The sequence below is a fragment of the Thermobia domestica genome, chromosome 13, assembly GCF_964235325.1.
Source record: "Thermobia domestica chromosome 13, izTheDome1.hap1.1, whole genome shotgun sequence".
NCBI classification, from domain to species: domain Eukaryota; kingdom Metazoa; phylum Arthropoda; class Insecta; order Zygentoma; family Lepismatidae; genus Thermobia; species Thermobia domestica.
The window spans coordinates 201,044,290-201,060,115 of NC_137466.1; the positions used below are offsets into that span (position 1 = coordinate 201,044,290).

General features: G+C 38.2%; 1 non-coding gene across 1 annotated transcript; it reads left to right on the forward strand.

Moving 5' to 3' along the window:
* Positions 1-2,206: 2,206 nt before the first annotated feature.
* Positions 2,207-2,299, forward strand: TRNAY-GUA (transfer RNA tyrosine (anticodon GUA)). Its single transcript has 2 exons — positions 2,207-2,243; positions 2,264-2,299. It is a non-coding gene; the product is annotated as a tRNA-Tyr (tRNA).
* Positions 2,300-15,826: the final 13,527 nt, after the last annotated feature.

Below are 15,826 nucleotides of genomic sequence, written 5' to 3' on the forward strand. Positions count from 1 at the left end.
GCAATATTCATCCTGAATTTCGTGGGTTCGATTATTGCTGTGTTTCTCGTGGCAATAATAAACACCTTAATCGAGGTGTACCAAATTTCGTTCCTTTGAGTTTCAACAGCTGAAAAGCAGTTGGCATTATAATATCCAAAAGTTCAGAAGTGTTTCTCTTTTCACCTGCATGCGCCATTTTGATTTTCCCTCGGGTGAAATTTCCATATATTGTTTCTGTTCTGAACATTAAGTTTAACTTAACGGTGGTTTAATTTCAAGCAGCTACTTTTGAGGGAAGTCTGTAACATTTACAATTTGAATCACTACGAAACTAAGGGATAGATACTTATCCAACATAGTAATTCTTGTATACGAAAAGTGGCCGCGGTGGCTCAGTGGTAGAGCGTTCACCTCTGGTGCATGGAGTCCCTGCACCCGCCAAGTCAGCTTTGTGGTGGACAAACACCGTATGTGTGTTTTTTTCTCGGGGTTCTCCCGTTTCCTTCCACTTTCTTCATTCCACTACTTCATTCATTTCTCATAATCACCGTCTCCTTTAGCCTAACCGGCATAACTGTGGGACGTGAAACTCAAAGATTTTTGTGTACGAAAATTAGTACCAATTCGATTCGAAGTTTTGTAAATTATCTTATCTTATCTTGTACTGATACTATGTGGATATAACTTCCTTGAGGAGCCACTACCATTTAATTTTAGTCTAAGAATGAAAGTGACTATGTTTGTTAGTTCTCACTGTTTGAACCACGAGACGGATCTCGTTTAAATTTTCAACATAGATGAGATTCGGGCTTGGAATGTTTTTTTTTATCATTTCACTTTTAAGGTGCAACTTCTAGGAGGGGAGAAGAAGGTACACAAAAATTATCGAAAATGACCAATATTAGTGTCGAATTCATAGTTTTCAGGGTCGCTGAGATTAACAATGACACTTCCGATGTAATTTAAATCCAAATTCAGCCCAGCAACTTAGGGGAGGGGGAAATATATGTAAAAATGATCGAAAATAACCGATATTAGTACCGAATGCATAGCTTTCGAGGTTGCTAAGGTGAACAGTAATACTTCCGATGCCGTTTAAATCCAAATTCAGCCCTGCAACTTGGAGGAGGGGGATATATATATATAAATGATCGAAAATGACTGATATCAGAGAGATCTTCAGTACTAGTATAAAGTGATTGACTAACGCAGGGGCATAAATAAGGGCCCCGCAGACCCTGCATTGCGGGGGGCCCAAACCATATGGGGCCCCCAACTCGTGAGGTGGTACCGTACGTAAAGAAGGGGCCCACTCTACCCTGTCTGCGGGGTGGCCCCCCAAGCCTTTAATTACGCCACTGGACTAACGGAATATATTACTATTCTCTTTTTAAATTTAGCCTAGCGAAGCGGGTAATTGAGGGTAGTGTCCAGTGGCGTATTTACGATTTTGTTTCGGGAGGGGCTTTGCTAACTTTCGGGGGGGGGGGCTTTGCCTGAAAATGTGAAAATTCTGCAAGATATTTCATTTACTTTACTATACTAAGTAAGATTTCGGGGGGGGATTAAGCCCGGAAGCCACCCCCCTAAATACGCCACTGGTAGTGTCTAATAAATGTAATTGTTTCTCTTTCTTTTTTTTTTCCTTTCTTTTACTTGATATTGTCAGTTTTCTAATTCAAATTTTGTCTTCTCTTTAAAGGAGCATTTTAAAGTTTATAGAATAGTTAAAACAATCGTTAAGTATGTTTTAACAAATATCGGTGAAACTGACAATAAAATCATGTTTGTTGTTCATAAGCAAGTTAGGTTCGAAAAATGAAAATACAAAATGCGTAGCTGAGAGCACTAAGTTTATTTTTCTTCATATTTTTTACGAACAATTTCATGAATTTTTATCACCTCAAGTTGGCAAAGAAATAAAATAAGTTATTACAAATACTTATCTGTTTATTTTTAAAATCTCGCTGAACGTAAAAGCATTTCAACTTTTTTTTTCTTGTAACGCACAATAAGAAACGTGCTATCTCGCTTCTCCTTTTACCGAATTCCCCCCTCCTTCTCGGTGGGGACAAGCTTTTACGTCAGCGGCTCTTCCACTCCCCTCATTTCATTCATTCGCGCTCTTCTTGTGACGTCAGCCGCTCAGTAGGTCACCGTGGCACAGAGAAAGAATTCAACTACAATAATAGTCTACGAGCACTAACGAGGTGGTTTCCAACTTCCTCTGGTAGCTCAGTTGGTAGAGCGGTGGACTGTAGTTGAGACATGAATACCAGTTATCCATAGGTCGCTGGTTCAAATCCGGCCCGGAGGAGATTACTTTTTTCCTTCACTTATCAACTAAGAATTAAATTTTAAGCAATATAACTTTAATACTTTGCACATATTTCTTTGCTTATTATTATTATTAATGTTCCTAGTAGTAGTACATGGAAATGTGTCTGGACCGTAATACGGCAAATTGTGGATGCATTAAAATAATACTTTTGATAAAGTGGATACTTTCAAATATTTAGGATCAATATTAAAAGACGAAAATCATATTCATGAAGAAATTAAATGTCGACTAAAAGCAGGGAATTCGTGTTACTATTCGGTTCAAAATCTCTTGTCGTCGTGAATTCTGTCGAGGAATTTGAAGCTTAAAATATACAAAACTATAATCATGCCAATTGTTCTGTATGGTTTTCGAAACATGGTCGCTTACTCTGAAAGAAGAACATAGACTGAAAGTATTTGAGAGCAAGATCCTGAGAAGAATATTCGGACCCAAGAGGAACGGGAATGGGGAATGGCGGAATCTTCATAACGAGGAACTACATAATTTATATGGTTTACCCAACATTGTTAGGATCGTCAAGTCTAGGAGGCTTAGGTGGGCAGGTCATGTAGCTAGAATGGAAGAAAGTAGAAACACTTTCAAAGTCTTGACTGGAAGACCAATCGGAAAACGACCATTAGAAAGACCTAGGCGCAGATGGGAGGACAATATCAAGATGGATCTCGCAGAGATAGGAATACAAAATAGAAACTGGATGCAGTTAGCTAAGGATAGAAGTCAGTGGAGAGTTTTTGTGAACGCGGCATTGAACGTCCGGGTTCCATAGGCCATAGAGTTAGTTAGTTAATTAGTAGTAGTAGTAGTACTAGCAGCAGAATTTTTACTTTCTATAAGTGATGTATGCCCTGGTAGCAAAATCGGTTGACCCAACGTTGCGAAAATGTGGGAGTGCGACATACCAACAGTGGTCCAACGTCAAGTTTGGCCACTTTGCCAACCATTTCCCAACCAAAAGAGCGGTTCCGCGACATTTAGCCAACGCTAAAATAACGTATTTCTTGATTGGCAAAACAGTCAATTCTAGTATCATTGCGTGAAAGTTGTGAGCATAGTTGGTTGGCCAACCATACACTTAACCAACGTTGGGCCAACGTAAGTTTTTCCGCTATAGGCTCAGACCGACCATCACCCACCGTTTGGACAAAGTCCCACTCAATCCCCAACAGTGCGCCATTTGCTTTTCTGTCTTAAATACGATGCATTATTGACGGTAGACTATAAACATTACAGGTGACGTCTTAACTAGGGATGGCCAGAACCGGTTCCTGGAGGAACCGGTTTTCGAGTCTGAACGGATCCGGTTCTAGAAGATCCGGTTCCAGAACCGGTTCTTCGGGTCCAGATCTAGATCCGGTTCTTCAAATCCAGATCTGGAACCGGATCCGGAACCGGTTCTTCGAATCCAGGTCTGGAACCGGATTCGGAACCGGTTCTGAAAACTGGATATCCAAGAACCGGTTCCTCGCGGAACCGGTTCCGCTAGAACCGAAACTTTGTAACCATCCCTACGCTAAACCCGAGCTGCTGGCAGGCTGTGAACAGTATGCTAGATTAAATGGTGGAAGCGACAGGCGGCGGCAGCTTGTCTCATTTGGCTAAATAAACTGGGTAACTGGCAAACTCATTGGCTAAACAGGCAAACTGGCCAACTGATTTGGCTAAACACCCACTGGGGGACCAAAATTTTTTCTGGGGGCACAAGCGGGTCTGGGCAGGGAAGGCACAAGCGCATGGTCCTCTTTGCATTTTTTGAAGGTGAACTTTGTGCCTCCTTTACGGGTCTTTGGGGGTTTTCAGATCCAGATCTGAACCGGTTCCTAAGATCCGGTTCAGGAACCGGGTTTTCAGATCCAGATATGGAACCGGTTCTTAAGATCCTGTTCTGGAACCAGTTTCTAAGATCCGGTTCTGGAACCGGGTTTTTGGATCCAGGTCCGGAACCGGTTCCAGAATTGGTTTTGGAAACCGGATCTCCGAGAACCGGTTCCTCGCGGAACCGGTTCCGCCGGAACCGGAACTTTGTGACCATCCCTTGTCTTAACCAAAACTGGAATAAGTAAGTTTTATAAATGCATCAAAAGTAACTGAAGTTATCAAATTCGAACTCCAAATCGATCAATTTTATGTGAAGTAACTACTGACGAGCGATGATGTCACAGTCTTAAGAGTATAGGCTGACGTACTCCAGAAGGGTGTCCGGTATTTCCATTTCCGAAAGTTGGCAACACTAGCTAAAAGTGACTCAAAATGTAGAAGGAATTCTACCCTTCGTCTCTTATTCTTGTTCTTGAGTGTGACCAGTCCTGTGCAAGCCTCTTACTATAAACTTTCAGTTAAAAAAAAAAAAGTTAAATAAATTAATCAAAACAAATTTTGTAGACTTATTTTAAGGTGGATCACTAGGTGCTCTCGGTGCTATGCTAAACACTGCTTGAATAATGCGGCGTTGTCAGATAGTGTCGAGTGTTTACTGATGTAAGATAATAAAGGAAGTAATCATGGAATTTTGCTTGGATACTTACTGGAGAAGTTAGTTTTCGACCTTATCGCAATTCACAGTTAAGTTCCGCTTCTCGAACTGCAACGCTAGAATCCAGGAATCATCTTATTGTGACTACCACAGTAAACGTACAAATTTGGCAACAACGCATTATGGAGTTCTGCGCAAGTTTCTCCTCAAAATCTATTTCCTTAAATGTAAATTAATATCTAAATAAAATGTAAAACATAACACGAAAAACGGTCAAACAATATATTTATTTCGTAATAAGACCGTTACTTTAAAATACTTTACACATACAAATAAACAGTTCATAAAACTGAGCACTTCTAGTCAGATCTAACAGCAAGTGCCATCTTGTGTGCTCATTGTCAAACGAATCAAATATTTTCTTTTATTTGTTACCTTTTTCGATGTCAGAAGCCGCAACCAAATGAATCAGTCTGTTGTGTTGTAGCTGAAATCAGTCTCTATCTTATAGTATAAATTATACAATAATTATAATATGTAACATTTCATTGCGCAATAATTAAGGGAATGGTCTAAAATATGTACTGACTTCCGGGTAGTGATCCACCTTAATAAGTTTCACTCTAAAGTAGGGTGACCAACCGTCCCGTAAAAACGGGATTGTCCCGTTTTTTCACTACCATTCCCGGTGTCCCGAAAACTTCTCCCGGGACGCCAAAACGTCCCGTATTTACGTATATTGGGTACAAAAAAAACTTTCGAATCGCTAAAATTTCCTAATTTATATTATTATTTTCTAAGCTATGTGATTATATTGGAATACGTGTAGTTACTGAGCAACGTCATTACGACGTTTGTAATATTGGATGTAGTGGCTGTATTGTTTTCCCTCCTAAGCCTCCCCACTCCGCAGACGACAGTGCAAGGGGCTGAAAGTCTTATGGAAAACAAATGTAACCTGTTTTTACTCTCTGTCTCGGGCGGTGGAAGATTGAGGAGCTGTCATCAGAACAGGACAGTGTTTTCGTGTACGAAAGGTGATGAGAAGTATAGAAATAAAAGTGAAAGTGAAAAGAAAAACTAGTTGTAAATGAAATAATGTTTTAATGAAATGAAATGAGTTTTACGTCCCACGTCTATGCCGGTTAGGCTAAAGGGGACGGTGATGATGAGTGATGAATGAAAATGGTGGTATGATGAAAGTGGGAGGAAACGGAAGAACCCCGAGGAAACCCACGCACACGGTGTTTGTCCACCACAAAGTTCACTTGGCGGGGCCTAGGATCGAACCAGGGACCCCAAGCACCAGAGGTGAACGCTCTACCACTGAGCCACCGCGGCTCCGAAATAATGTTTTAAAGTAAGAAAATGCAAATAAAAGGAGTTGGAATCCGATGCTGAGAGTAATTATAAATCCTGTAGGGGGATAGATTTGAGCGCTCATATTTTTAGTAATGTTTTCAAATATTTCATTTTTTGTTAGCTGCTGATAGTTACTTATTACCTAATTAATTCCACAACCTTTTCAATAGGTCTTAAAACAAAAAAGTAAATTTACCCTTTTTTGTGAGAGATTCAAAAAGATAGAGAGAACGGAGAGGCTAAAAAGTATATTTAGGGGAGCAACCTATCCAGAAATAAAAGGTGTCCCGTTTTTCTAGTTGACGATTTGGTCACCCTACTCTAAAGTCATTAAAAGTTAAACTAAATGTTATAAACAAAATTAAAGGATTTTTATTATTATTATTATTGTGTGAAGAAGTATACAACAGACTTGGTTAGAAACTTGGTAACAATGGTTAAATGTATGAACATCTGGGGTCGTTAGATATCGGAAGTTCATTGTTTGCATTCCTCTCTGTGTGTTTAAATTCCCAAAGGGATCCAGCAGAAGGGAACCCACCTAATTCCTTGAGAAACTATACAAAGAAGAAGATACTGTTCAGAGCCTGCCTTTGGGGGCCAGTGGAAGACTTGCGAAGCATAGAAACAAACTAGAAGCTAAGAAGAGAATTACTTTTTTCAAATCCTTTCTTTACAGAATAATTTTTTTATTTTTTCTCCTTTTTTTTTTAACCCTTTTCAGGTCACCACAAGCCTCAACCACTACTACGAACTAACAACTATTACCTCATTTTTCTTTTAATGTTCTTTCCTTTTTTGTTTTACGAAGTTTCTCCTTTTCTCTTTTTCAATTACAGTAAAACCTGTCTTCAACGGACCCTTTATTAAACGGAAAACTCTCTTAAACGGAAATATTTCACGGTCCCATGAATTTTGGAGAACAAAACGTGTAAAAGTCCTTTCATTAAGCGGAAACTGTGTTACGCGGACAACGGAAAGAAGAAAAAAACATTTAACGGAAAATTCTGAGTTCCGGACTACAGCGTTTAGACTTTCTCTGAGACATATACATTACACTGTCTGCGATAAAATGTTCGTTCTTTTGTTAAATATTTCTGGACAGTGTTGACCTTCCCCAACTACTACTCATATTCACCCCCACAGATTGTCCTTAATCCCCGCAACTTAATCAAGAATCATACGGAATGTCGGAAAGAAGAAAACGAGATAGAGGAAGAAGAGGAATGCGATACCGAGTTCGAAGAGTGTAGAATAAATACATATCGAGATGCTCTCAGAAGTTTAAAGGAACTGCAAAAATTTTGCCTTACGGAAAAATGATTCTGATTCACTTAGTATAATTTCTCAGGCTAAAGTGTATGCGGAAAGTCAAGCAGCCAAGCAGCAACGTACACAGATAACCCTGCTTGGCTATTAGAAAAATAAAGAAAACGTGTGCATAGTATATTTTGTATTCATTTTAATTTTTTGTGTATTTATTCGTAGAAGAAAGAAGTACTGTAATCGAACAATGTACATACAGCAATATATTTTCTCAGTATGCCCCTTTATAAGCATGTATTAAAAAAAGAAAAAACGAAAGAAAGGATAGGTCTACCTCCACTAAGCGGAAACCTGACTTTAACGGAAATTTTTGCAAGTCCCGCTCGATTCCGCTAAAGACAAGTTTCACTGTACTTCAAAACCATAACAAGTTTTCTCCAGATACAGTGAAACCTGTCTATGTTGGCCACCATCGGTTCTATTAAAAAAATGACCAACTTAGACAGGTGGCCAACTTACAGAAAATAAGTGTGATTAGTGTATTTTTTAAGAATAGGATTTCTAGTATTACTTTATTGTAAAATTTTAATAAGCAATGACACGACAGCTACTTTTAAATAATATATATTAGGTCATTTATTCTTTTATTCTTTTTGACACATATGCACATTCTAATTTTGTAGACCTCTTATTAATGAGCTACAAGTGTTTCCCTCGGAGCAAAAGAAGTTGTGAGAAGATCTTCAGGAATTCATATCTCAAAACCTCCGCTATCGCTCGACAAGCCGTCAGGTGCCAATAGTTGACAATTGAGATGGTGAGCTTGAACCTTGAGAATTTTCCGGACTTACTAAAGCTCTCCATTGATGCAAGGAGCCGATATGACTAATTGTTTGACCAAAACAGATAGAGTAAACAAATATGTAGAACCATTTCCTGAATTCCTGTACGTGCCATTTTTTTAATTCGTATCTTCCTTCACCACCGCTTTATCAGGGTAGTGTTCTGGGCATTGAACTCCAAGAAACAAATTGTGGGAATCCATGCTTCCTTGTCTGCAGTCACAAATACAGAACATCTGCTTCTCATATAGGAATACGAAAGCGTTAAGAAAAATAACGAAACAATATCTTGCGTGGCCAAGATACGCAGCTAAATTTATCATTGTCATCATAGGGTAAACATTGCTTCAATGCGGCCAACTTCCAAGATAGACATGGCCAACTTACAGAATAATAAGTAACGAATGTCTTATGGAAAAATGCAGGTTCAAAACGAACCAGGCCAAGGTGAGCAGCTGGCCAACTTAGAGAGGTGGCCAAGTTGATATGTTTTACTGTAGTTACTATTACTGCTACCATCAATAAAGTAAGCTTCCTAGCGTAAGGGACAAACCACGATCAGCTATACCGACTCATACGATAGATCAACCGAGTGGTATGTGATCAGTGCCTCGTCTTAAGGAGCAACTACTTCGGCCATTCTAAAAGGGAGACAGAGTAACGTTCCCTTTTAGAACAAAACGAAGTCTTTAAGTTTTACGTTTCACAGTAATGCCGGTTAAGCTAAAGGAGACGATGATGATGAAAAATGAAGGAAATGGTGGAATGAAGAAAGTAGGAGGAAACGGGAGAACTCCGAGAAAACTCCCACACACGGTATTTGTCCACTAGAAAGCTCATGTGGCTCGAGCTGAGATCGAACCAAAGACTCTATACCAGAGGTGAACTTTCTACCACTGAGCCATTAAAAACCACCCTTTTAATAAACAAAGCCGCTTCTCAGTTGCCTCACAATCTTATAAGACTCACGATCAGTTAACATCACAGTTACGGCGTCCTCTTCGAGCCGAGAACCGAATCTAAACTCGATGTCAAAAGCATGGGCTATATAACCTCTCGACTTCAAGAAAACGCAATAATAATAATACAGTAAAATATGTATTAAACGAAAAACGAAAATCTGTCTGAAACGGAAAAATTTCACAGTCCTATGAATCTAGGAGTAAAATACCTGTTCAAACGGAAAAATTTCACAGTCCCATGAATCTAAGAGTGAAATACGCGTTGAATTCCCTTTATTAAACGGTCCGCGGCTTTGGCAAGGGAGACCTGGATTCGATTCCCGGCGGGAGCTCATGTGGTTCGGATTCCACGTTAATCAGTAGGTCCACGTCTCATATAGCCTCGCTGATGAACGGGACGTTAAACCCAAAATCAACTCAACTCCCTTCATTAAGCGGAAACTGCATTACGCGAACAATGGTAATTAAATCAAACCTTTCAACGAAAGCTTTCAAGTTGCAGAATGCAGCGTTTAGAAAAATTTGTAAACATCCTGTACGAGGTCAGGTTAAATAATACACTACGTTGTCAGCAGAATAGACGGTGATATGAAAAGCGGAACAGACACAACGGATACAAACGCCTTAAGTGGGAATCATAGAAAAGGAATATGGCATTGAGTTGGACGAAGAATGTAGGATAAAAACCAAGGACGCCGATTTCTCTGTAAATTTCGGGGGGCAAGGGTATTCAGATGCAGACGAAATATATATATGAGGAGTTTAAGACAAATTGCATTCAAACTATGCTAAATATTGTAAATTCACAAATATAATGAGGGGGCCTACATGAGCTTTGGGTGGGCCCGGGCCCCCTGTCCCCCAGGATCGGCGCCTTTGATAAAAACTTACAAAAATACAGTCAAAAGTTTAAAGGAACAGCGTTTTAATATGCTTTATGTGAGTTCTTAGGCTAAAGTGTTTGCGGAAAGTCGCGAACAGCCAAGCAGTACAGAGAGCAGAAAACGCTACTTGACTATTGGAAAAAAATAAAATTAACATATGTACAGTATTTTTTTCTGTTTATTGTACGTTTTGAGTGTATTATTATTTTTTTAAAGTGCAATTTCATTCCCATCCGAAGATAGGTGAACCGCAAAAGGTAACGCTTTTGAACAAAGTGTTCTCAATTAATAATGAATTCTGTCTACAGAAAAGACTACTTCATCTCCCCATTCATTTCTCTCGCGTAAACCATATTTGAATACGACGCTATCTTCCTATTTTTCTCCCACAACTGCATTGAAATCTCCCATTACAATTACGTATCCATCCCTCTTCTCCCTGTCTATAATTTCTTCTACGTAAGTTTCTTCTTGTATTTTGTCATGAGTTTCCTCTGTTTCTTCAGTTGTATGCGAAGCCGTCGGTGTGTAGGGCTGCATCACCACTACATCCTTCTTTTTCCTTTAAGTTTTAACATTATAACTTTCATAAACAAATCCTACTTTTACCACCTTTTCTTTTAAGCTCTTACTCAGAATTATTTCTGCATCACCTTTTTCATTACGTAAGTAAAATAATCTATATATTTTTTTTGGCTCTCAATTTCCCATTACCTTCCAATCTAACTTCAAAAACTCAAACCAAGTGTACATGATTTTCTTTCATTTCTTGTTGGACTCATGTCAGCGTGGTCCAGGGTTCGATTCCTGGCTGGTGCTTTCCCAATTTCCGGCGTCCACCCAGCATCGTGAAGCAAACTGGGGAGTCACGTGAATAAAAGACGTGACGATCACTAGGTCTAGAAAGCTCCCGTTACGCAGGTTAGCGATAGGGCGACGCGGCGCGTCGCTATGCTAGACGTAGTTCCACCAGTCGCTAACAGATGGCGTGGAGCGGCTCAGGCTCACAAATCGGGCCATTACGCCATTTTTGTTGTTGTTAATTTTCCTCCCTGTATGTTCCATGTTCCTATTCTAAACATTTTGCTCTTACGTGGCTTCCTTTCTCGACCGATCTTCTTCACGTTGTTATTCTGTTGGGTAATAAACATATATAATTTTGTGTGCTTTGTCTTTTCATTACTTTAATTACTGAAAAGCGTGACAATCCATTGGGACACCCTATATATAGTTTCTGCTTAGTTTGCAACATTGCTTTTTTGTTTGTATCTTCCCGTGCTGCCATCTGAAGTCAATAGACGAAATGAGAACGATTTCCGCGTTCACTTCCAGACAGCAAACACAAGATGAAAGAAGCCAGCAGCTTGGCATGCCTTCAGGATGTTTTGCCGTAGAGGAAGCGTAGAAACTCCTTCATCAGCAAATATCGGAAAAGCCTCTTTCAACAAAGAGGGATTCCATATTCACATGGGAAGAAATATTCAGATATGCAATATGAAGAGGTTGGACATTTTAGAAGGCGCTTACAAGACAATCTAAGCCAGGAAATGAGAGGTTCTACTCATATTTTCCGTAATATTTGAGTCTTTCTAATCACTTTCAGGATCAACCAAAATTGTTACGTTTACAGATATGTAAAAATGGGATCAACCTAAATTATTTCGGGCATTGTTTTTTTTTTTTTTTTTTCGTACGTTCTGATTTAGGTTAACCCGAAATATTTCCTCGTGATATAAATCAGGGCACAGAGCAGGTCTTTGCAGTTGGTTTCTAAGATCCTAGCATATAGAGGAAAATCAATCTATCCTTTAAGCAGACGCCTCCCAATATCTTCTTTCAGATTTCTCTGATATTTTGCAAACTTTGCGTGCCGAAAATAAAAGAGCATGATTCCTTCAAGTAATCTTTTAAATCACGCTATGAGAAAGATATTTATATGTTCGTTTTAGAGTATTAAAATTGTCTCCCATTATCCATGCTTATTTATTTAATTTGATTTATTATTCATTCTGTAGACCAGGGGCGTAATTAAGGGCCCCGCAAACCCCGCATTGCGGGAGGCCTTAAGACATCAGGGGCCCCCCAAATCGTGAAGTGGGAAGTATGGAAAGGGCCCCACTCCACGCTGTCTGCGGGAGGCCCCCAAGTTACGCCACTGCTGTAGACCATATTATATGTATGTTTGTCTGTTGAGTCTTCTAATTTGAATTCTTAAGTGTAACGATATTTTACACCAAGGAATTTGATTAAATCAAAGTCAAGGTAACAATTAAACATAAAACGAATATATAGACTTCTGCTCTACACGGGAAGATTATTATTAAAATCCTCAGTATCATTCTTTCACATACTATTATTTCCTAGATTAAAAATTACTTGAATCCGTGGATCGATATGCCAAATTGGCTTTGTGATAGACAAACACCTTGAGTGTTTTTTAAGAGTTCTTCCGTTCTCTCCCACTTTCTTCATTCCACCATTTACAACATCATATATATTTGGGCAGACAGTGCTTTAATGTATGCACTTTCCCAAGAAAAGAAGAAAAAGAAAAGAAATAGTTAATAATTATTACTTTCTTGTTTCGAGGTAATATGGCGTCGATATAGGAACAGCCATCTCGAATTCCAATTTAATTCAATTTTACTTTTATACAAATGTTCGTTTTTAGTTCTTTTGTAGTATGATCCAAATTCTTTCTGAGTGTACACATTTTTGATGATAATAATGTTAATATTTACGATGTTCATAGCTGAAGAACAACTAGTTTAACACGGGCGATTTCCGGCAATATGCCTGCGCCATTTTATTTTACAAACTATAGTGCATATCAATTTGCTTAAAACAATTTTAAACTTTTTAACAATTTATAGTGTAATAGCTGACATGGCTAATGGCTGCAGCAACTAATATTTTCAACCACAATAGTGGTTCAACAACAATAGTGGTTCTTGTTTATACAGATCAAGGATCTTATAAAATAGAGGATCTGCCCTTACAACAAAATCTTGAAGCCATACGTCACAGTTTCGCCACCCCTACTCTGCCCACTCCGCCCAATAGGATCGCAATGTTTTGAGCCAACAATCATGACGGAAACGAAAGTAGCCAATCAGACGATGGCAGAAACGAGAGTAGCCAATCAGATGTGCCGATGCTCGGTTGTTTTTTTGGCTTCATCGATTTAATAGGATGAAGATACATATGAGCAGATCCTCTATTTATAACATCCTTGATACAGATAATTACAAAGGAAAGCTGAGATAGAGATGGAAAATAAATGTTTCCTGTTTACAAAATGAAGTTTGATTAATTAAAGGATACGAACCAGGTAAATAAAACGAATATTACCAATTGTTTTCGTTAAGAAAAAGAAAAGAAATAGTTAACAATTATTACTTGGACTTAACATACAACTATAGACCTAAGTAACATCCTGCAGAAAACATATAACTAAAAACGTACGTTTTATAATATTTTCTGTATAAGTGTTCCATTTATACGTACTTTCCGTATGAAACAAAGAACTGTATATAGACGGTCAGGTTCTGACATAGAGTTGGACATAACATATAGCTGGCGTGTGTAACATGCGTATACATGCGTATGTAATATACAGAAGACTGTTTGATGTTAGACATCCTGTAACGGCACGATGTAACATCTAAGCGGGACAAACGCAGTAGGGATGTAGCATATGAATAACGTATGCTCCGTATAGATTTCCGTAGTAAACATAGGGATTCCGTATAATTGTGCAATATACCGTTATTCGGATAACAGATTTTTCTCAGTGCATGAAATCTACGATTGAAAGATTTCATTTCATAATAATTACTTACATCGCAATGAAAAATATAGACAAGACATTAATTATAAATTAAATACTAAATTGGACAAAGTGAGAAGAAGAAGCATAAAATGTTAAGTTTGTGCATAGTTAACAGCATTTACACTTTCAGTTCTTCATCAGACACATCTTCTAATTTATCTTATTGGAATTTCCTGATTTCACCGTTGGTATACAGGGTGGTCCAAAAGTAGGTATACACCCCTGCATTGATCAAGTATAACATTCTAGCTTATAGGTTTATTTGCTTCTGCTGTTCCGAGCTTAAGGTATAAGTAAAAATACATTAAGAACAAATTATAAAGAAACGAAGTCTACCTGATGGATAACAATAAGAAATGATATAAAAAACAATCAGTTGATCAGTACGGAACTCTATACTTACTTTTAGGCCCCCCTGTATATGGCAGTACTAAAAAAAAGGAAACATTTGGCTTGAAAAAAGCCAATATTGGACAGCTTTTCAGACAGTGTATATTCTAAAATCTGCACCAACTCGAACATAAAATTAAAAACAAAATTATTTTATATTTTGATAGTTATACCATTTCACTCTCAATACGGAGAACTATTCTACAAAACCGCCGTTACACATAATTTCAACAAGCCTTGAGGTCACTTGCCTTGCTTTGAGGCCGTAACGTTACAATACCACACTAATACATTCTTTTGCATTACCATTCAAGCTTTCTCCGAAAAAATAGAGTATGTCTGGGGAGAGGCAAAATCAAAATATGAGGAGGCTGCATTGGGACACTATTTTGGTATATTGGTAATAGCAATTTGTTTTTTTCTTAGCTCTGTGAGAGCAAACTCCCCTGTAATTATGTATGGAAGATACACTGGTACCACCAGACGTATTGTGTGTTTGTTCTTTGCAAGTTTGTGTTTTGTGATTTTTTTTTAGCTGCCGCGATTTAATCATACTACCAATTAATTGAGTCAAGCGCTGAGAAGTGAAGTTCGTAGCTATTACAGAATCTAGCTATTTACCGGTTGCCGAAGTGGCTGCAACTGCTAGTGGACAATAAGGAAAGATTACAGCAATGCAGGTACCAATGAGGTCCCCAAAGTTAAAAAATAGGAGTTCCCTGCCATATGCTTAATGTTATTGAATCTAGAAGCAACGCTCGTTTAAACTGGAAATATAAACCTCTGTATTTCGTCCAGTTTTAGAAATGACTTTTCTAAAAGTGGTATAGTACATCATCACTATTTTGCGGTGGAAAACAGATTTAATATTTAAAAACATTCTTCTTTTTTTTTTTTACTTTTTTTAAAAAAAAGTGGTTGCACAACTATGCAACCTACAGCACCAGCTGCGGCTGTTAAATCTAATAACGAAATAGATTTGGGTCTGTGAGAACGCGTTGTTAGAATCATCGGATCCAGTGTTCGTAGTTTGAGGGAAATTTCCCTAATCTAGGGAAATTCCGTAAGTAAATTTAGCAAAAAGGAAAAAAAAAGGAAGATGTTCGATAAGACGTGAAAATCCAGGGAAATTGTCGCGCTGGCTGATTGACCAATATAAATGACTAAATATTTAAGAAATAAAAATGAAATGGAATCTGTGAGTTTTACGTCCTACGGTTATGCTGGTGAGGCTAAAGGAGACGGCAATGATGAATAATGAATGAAATGGTGGAATGAAGAAAATGGTAGGAAACGGGAGAACCCCGAGAAAACCCACGCACACGGTGTTTGTCCACCACAAAGTTAACTTTTTTTTGAATAAATAAACCAATACAATACCAATAGTTTATGTGTACAAAATAGCACAATTTGCATCCATTGTTAGTTCAGTATATTTGAGTTTTTTTTTTTTTTTTTTTTTTGTAAAACAAAAAGTGAAGGAGAAAGTAGA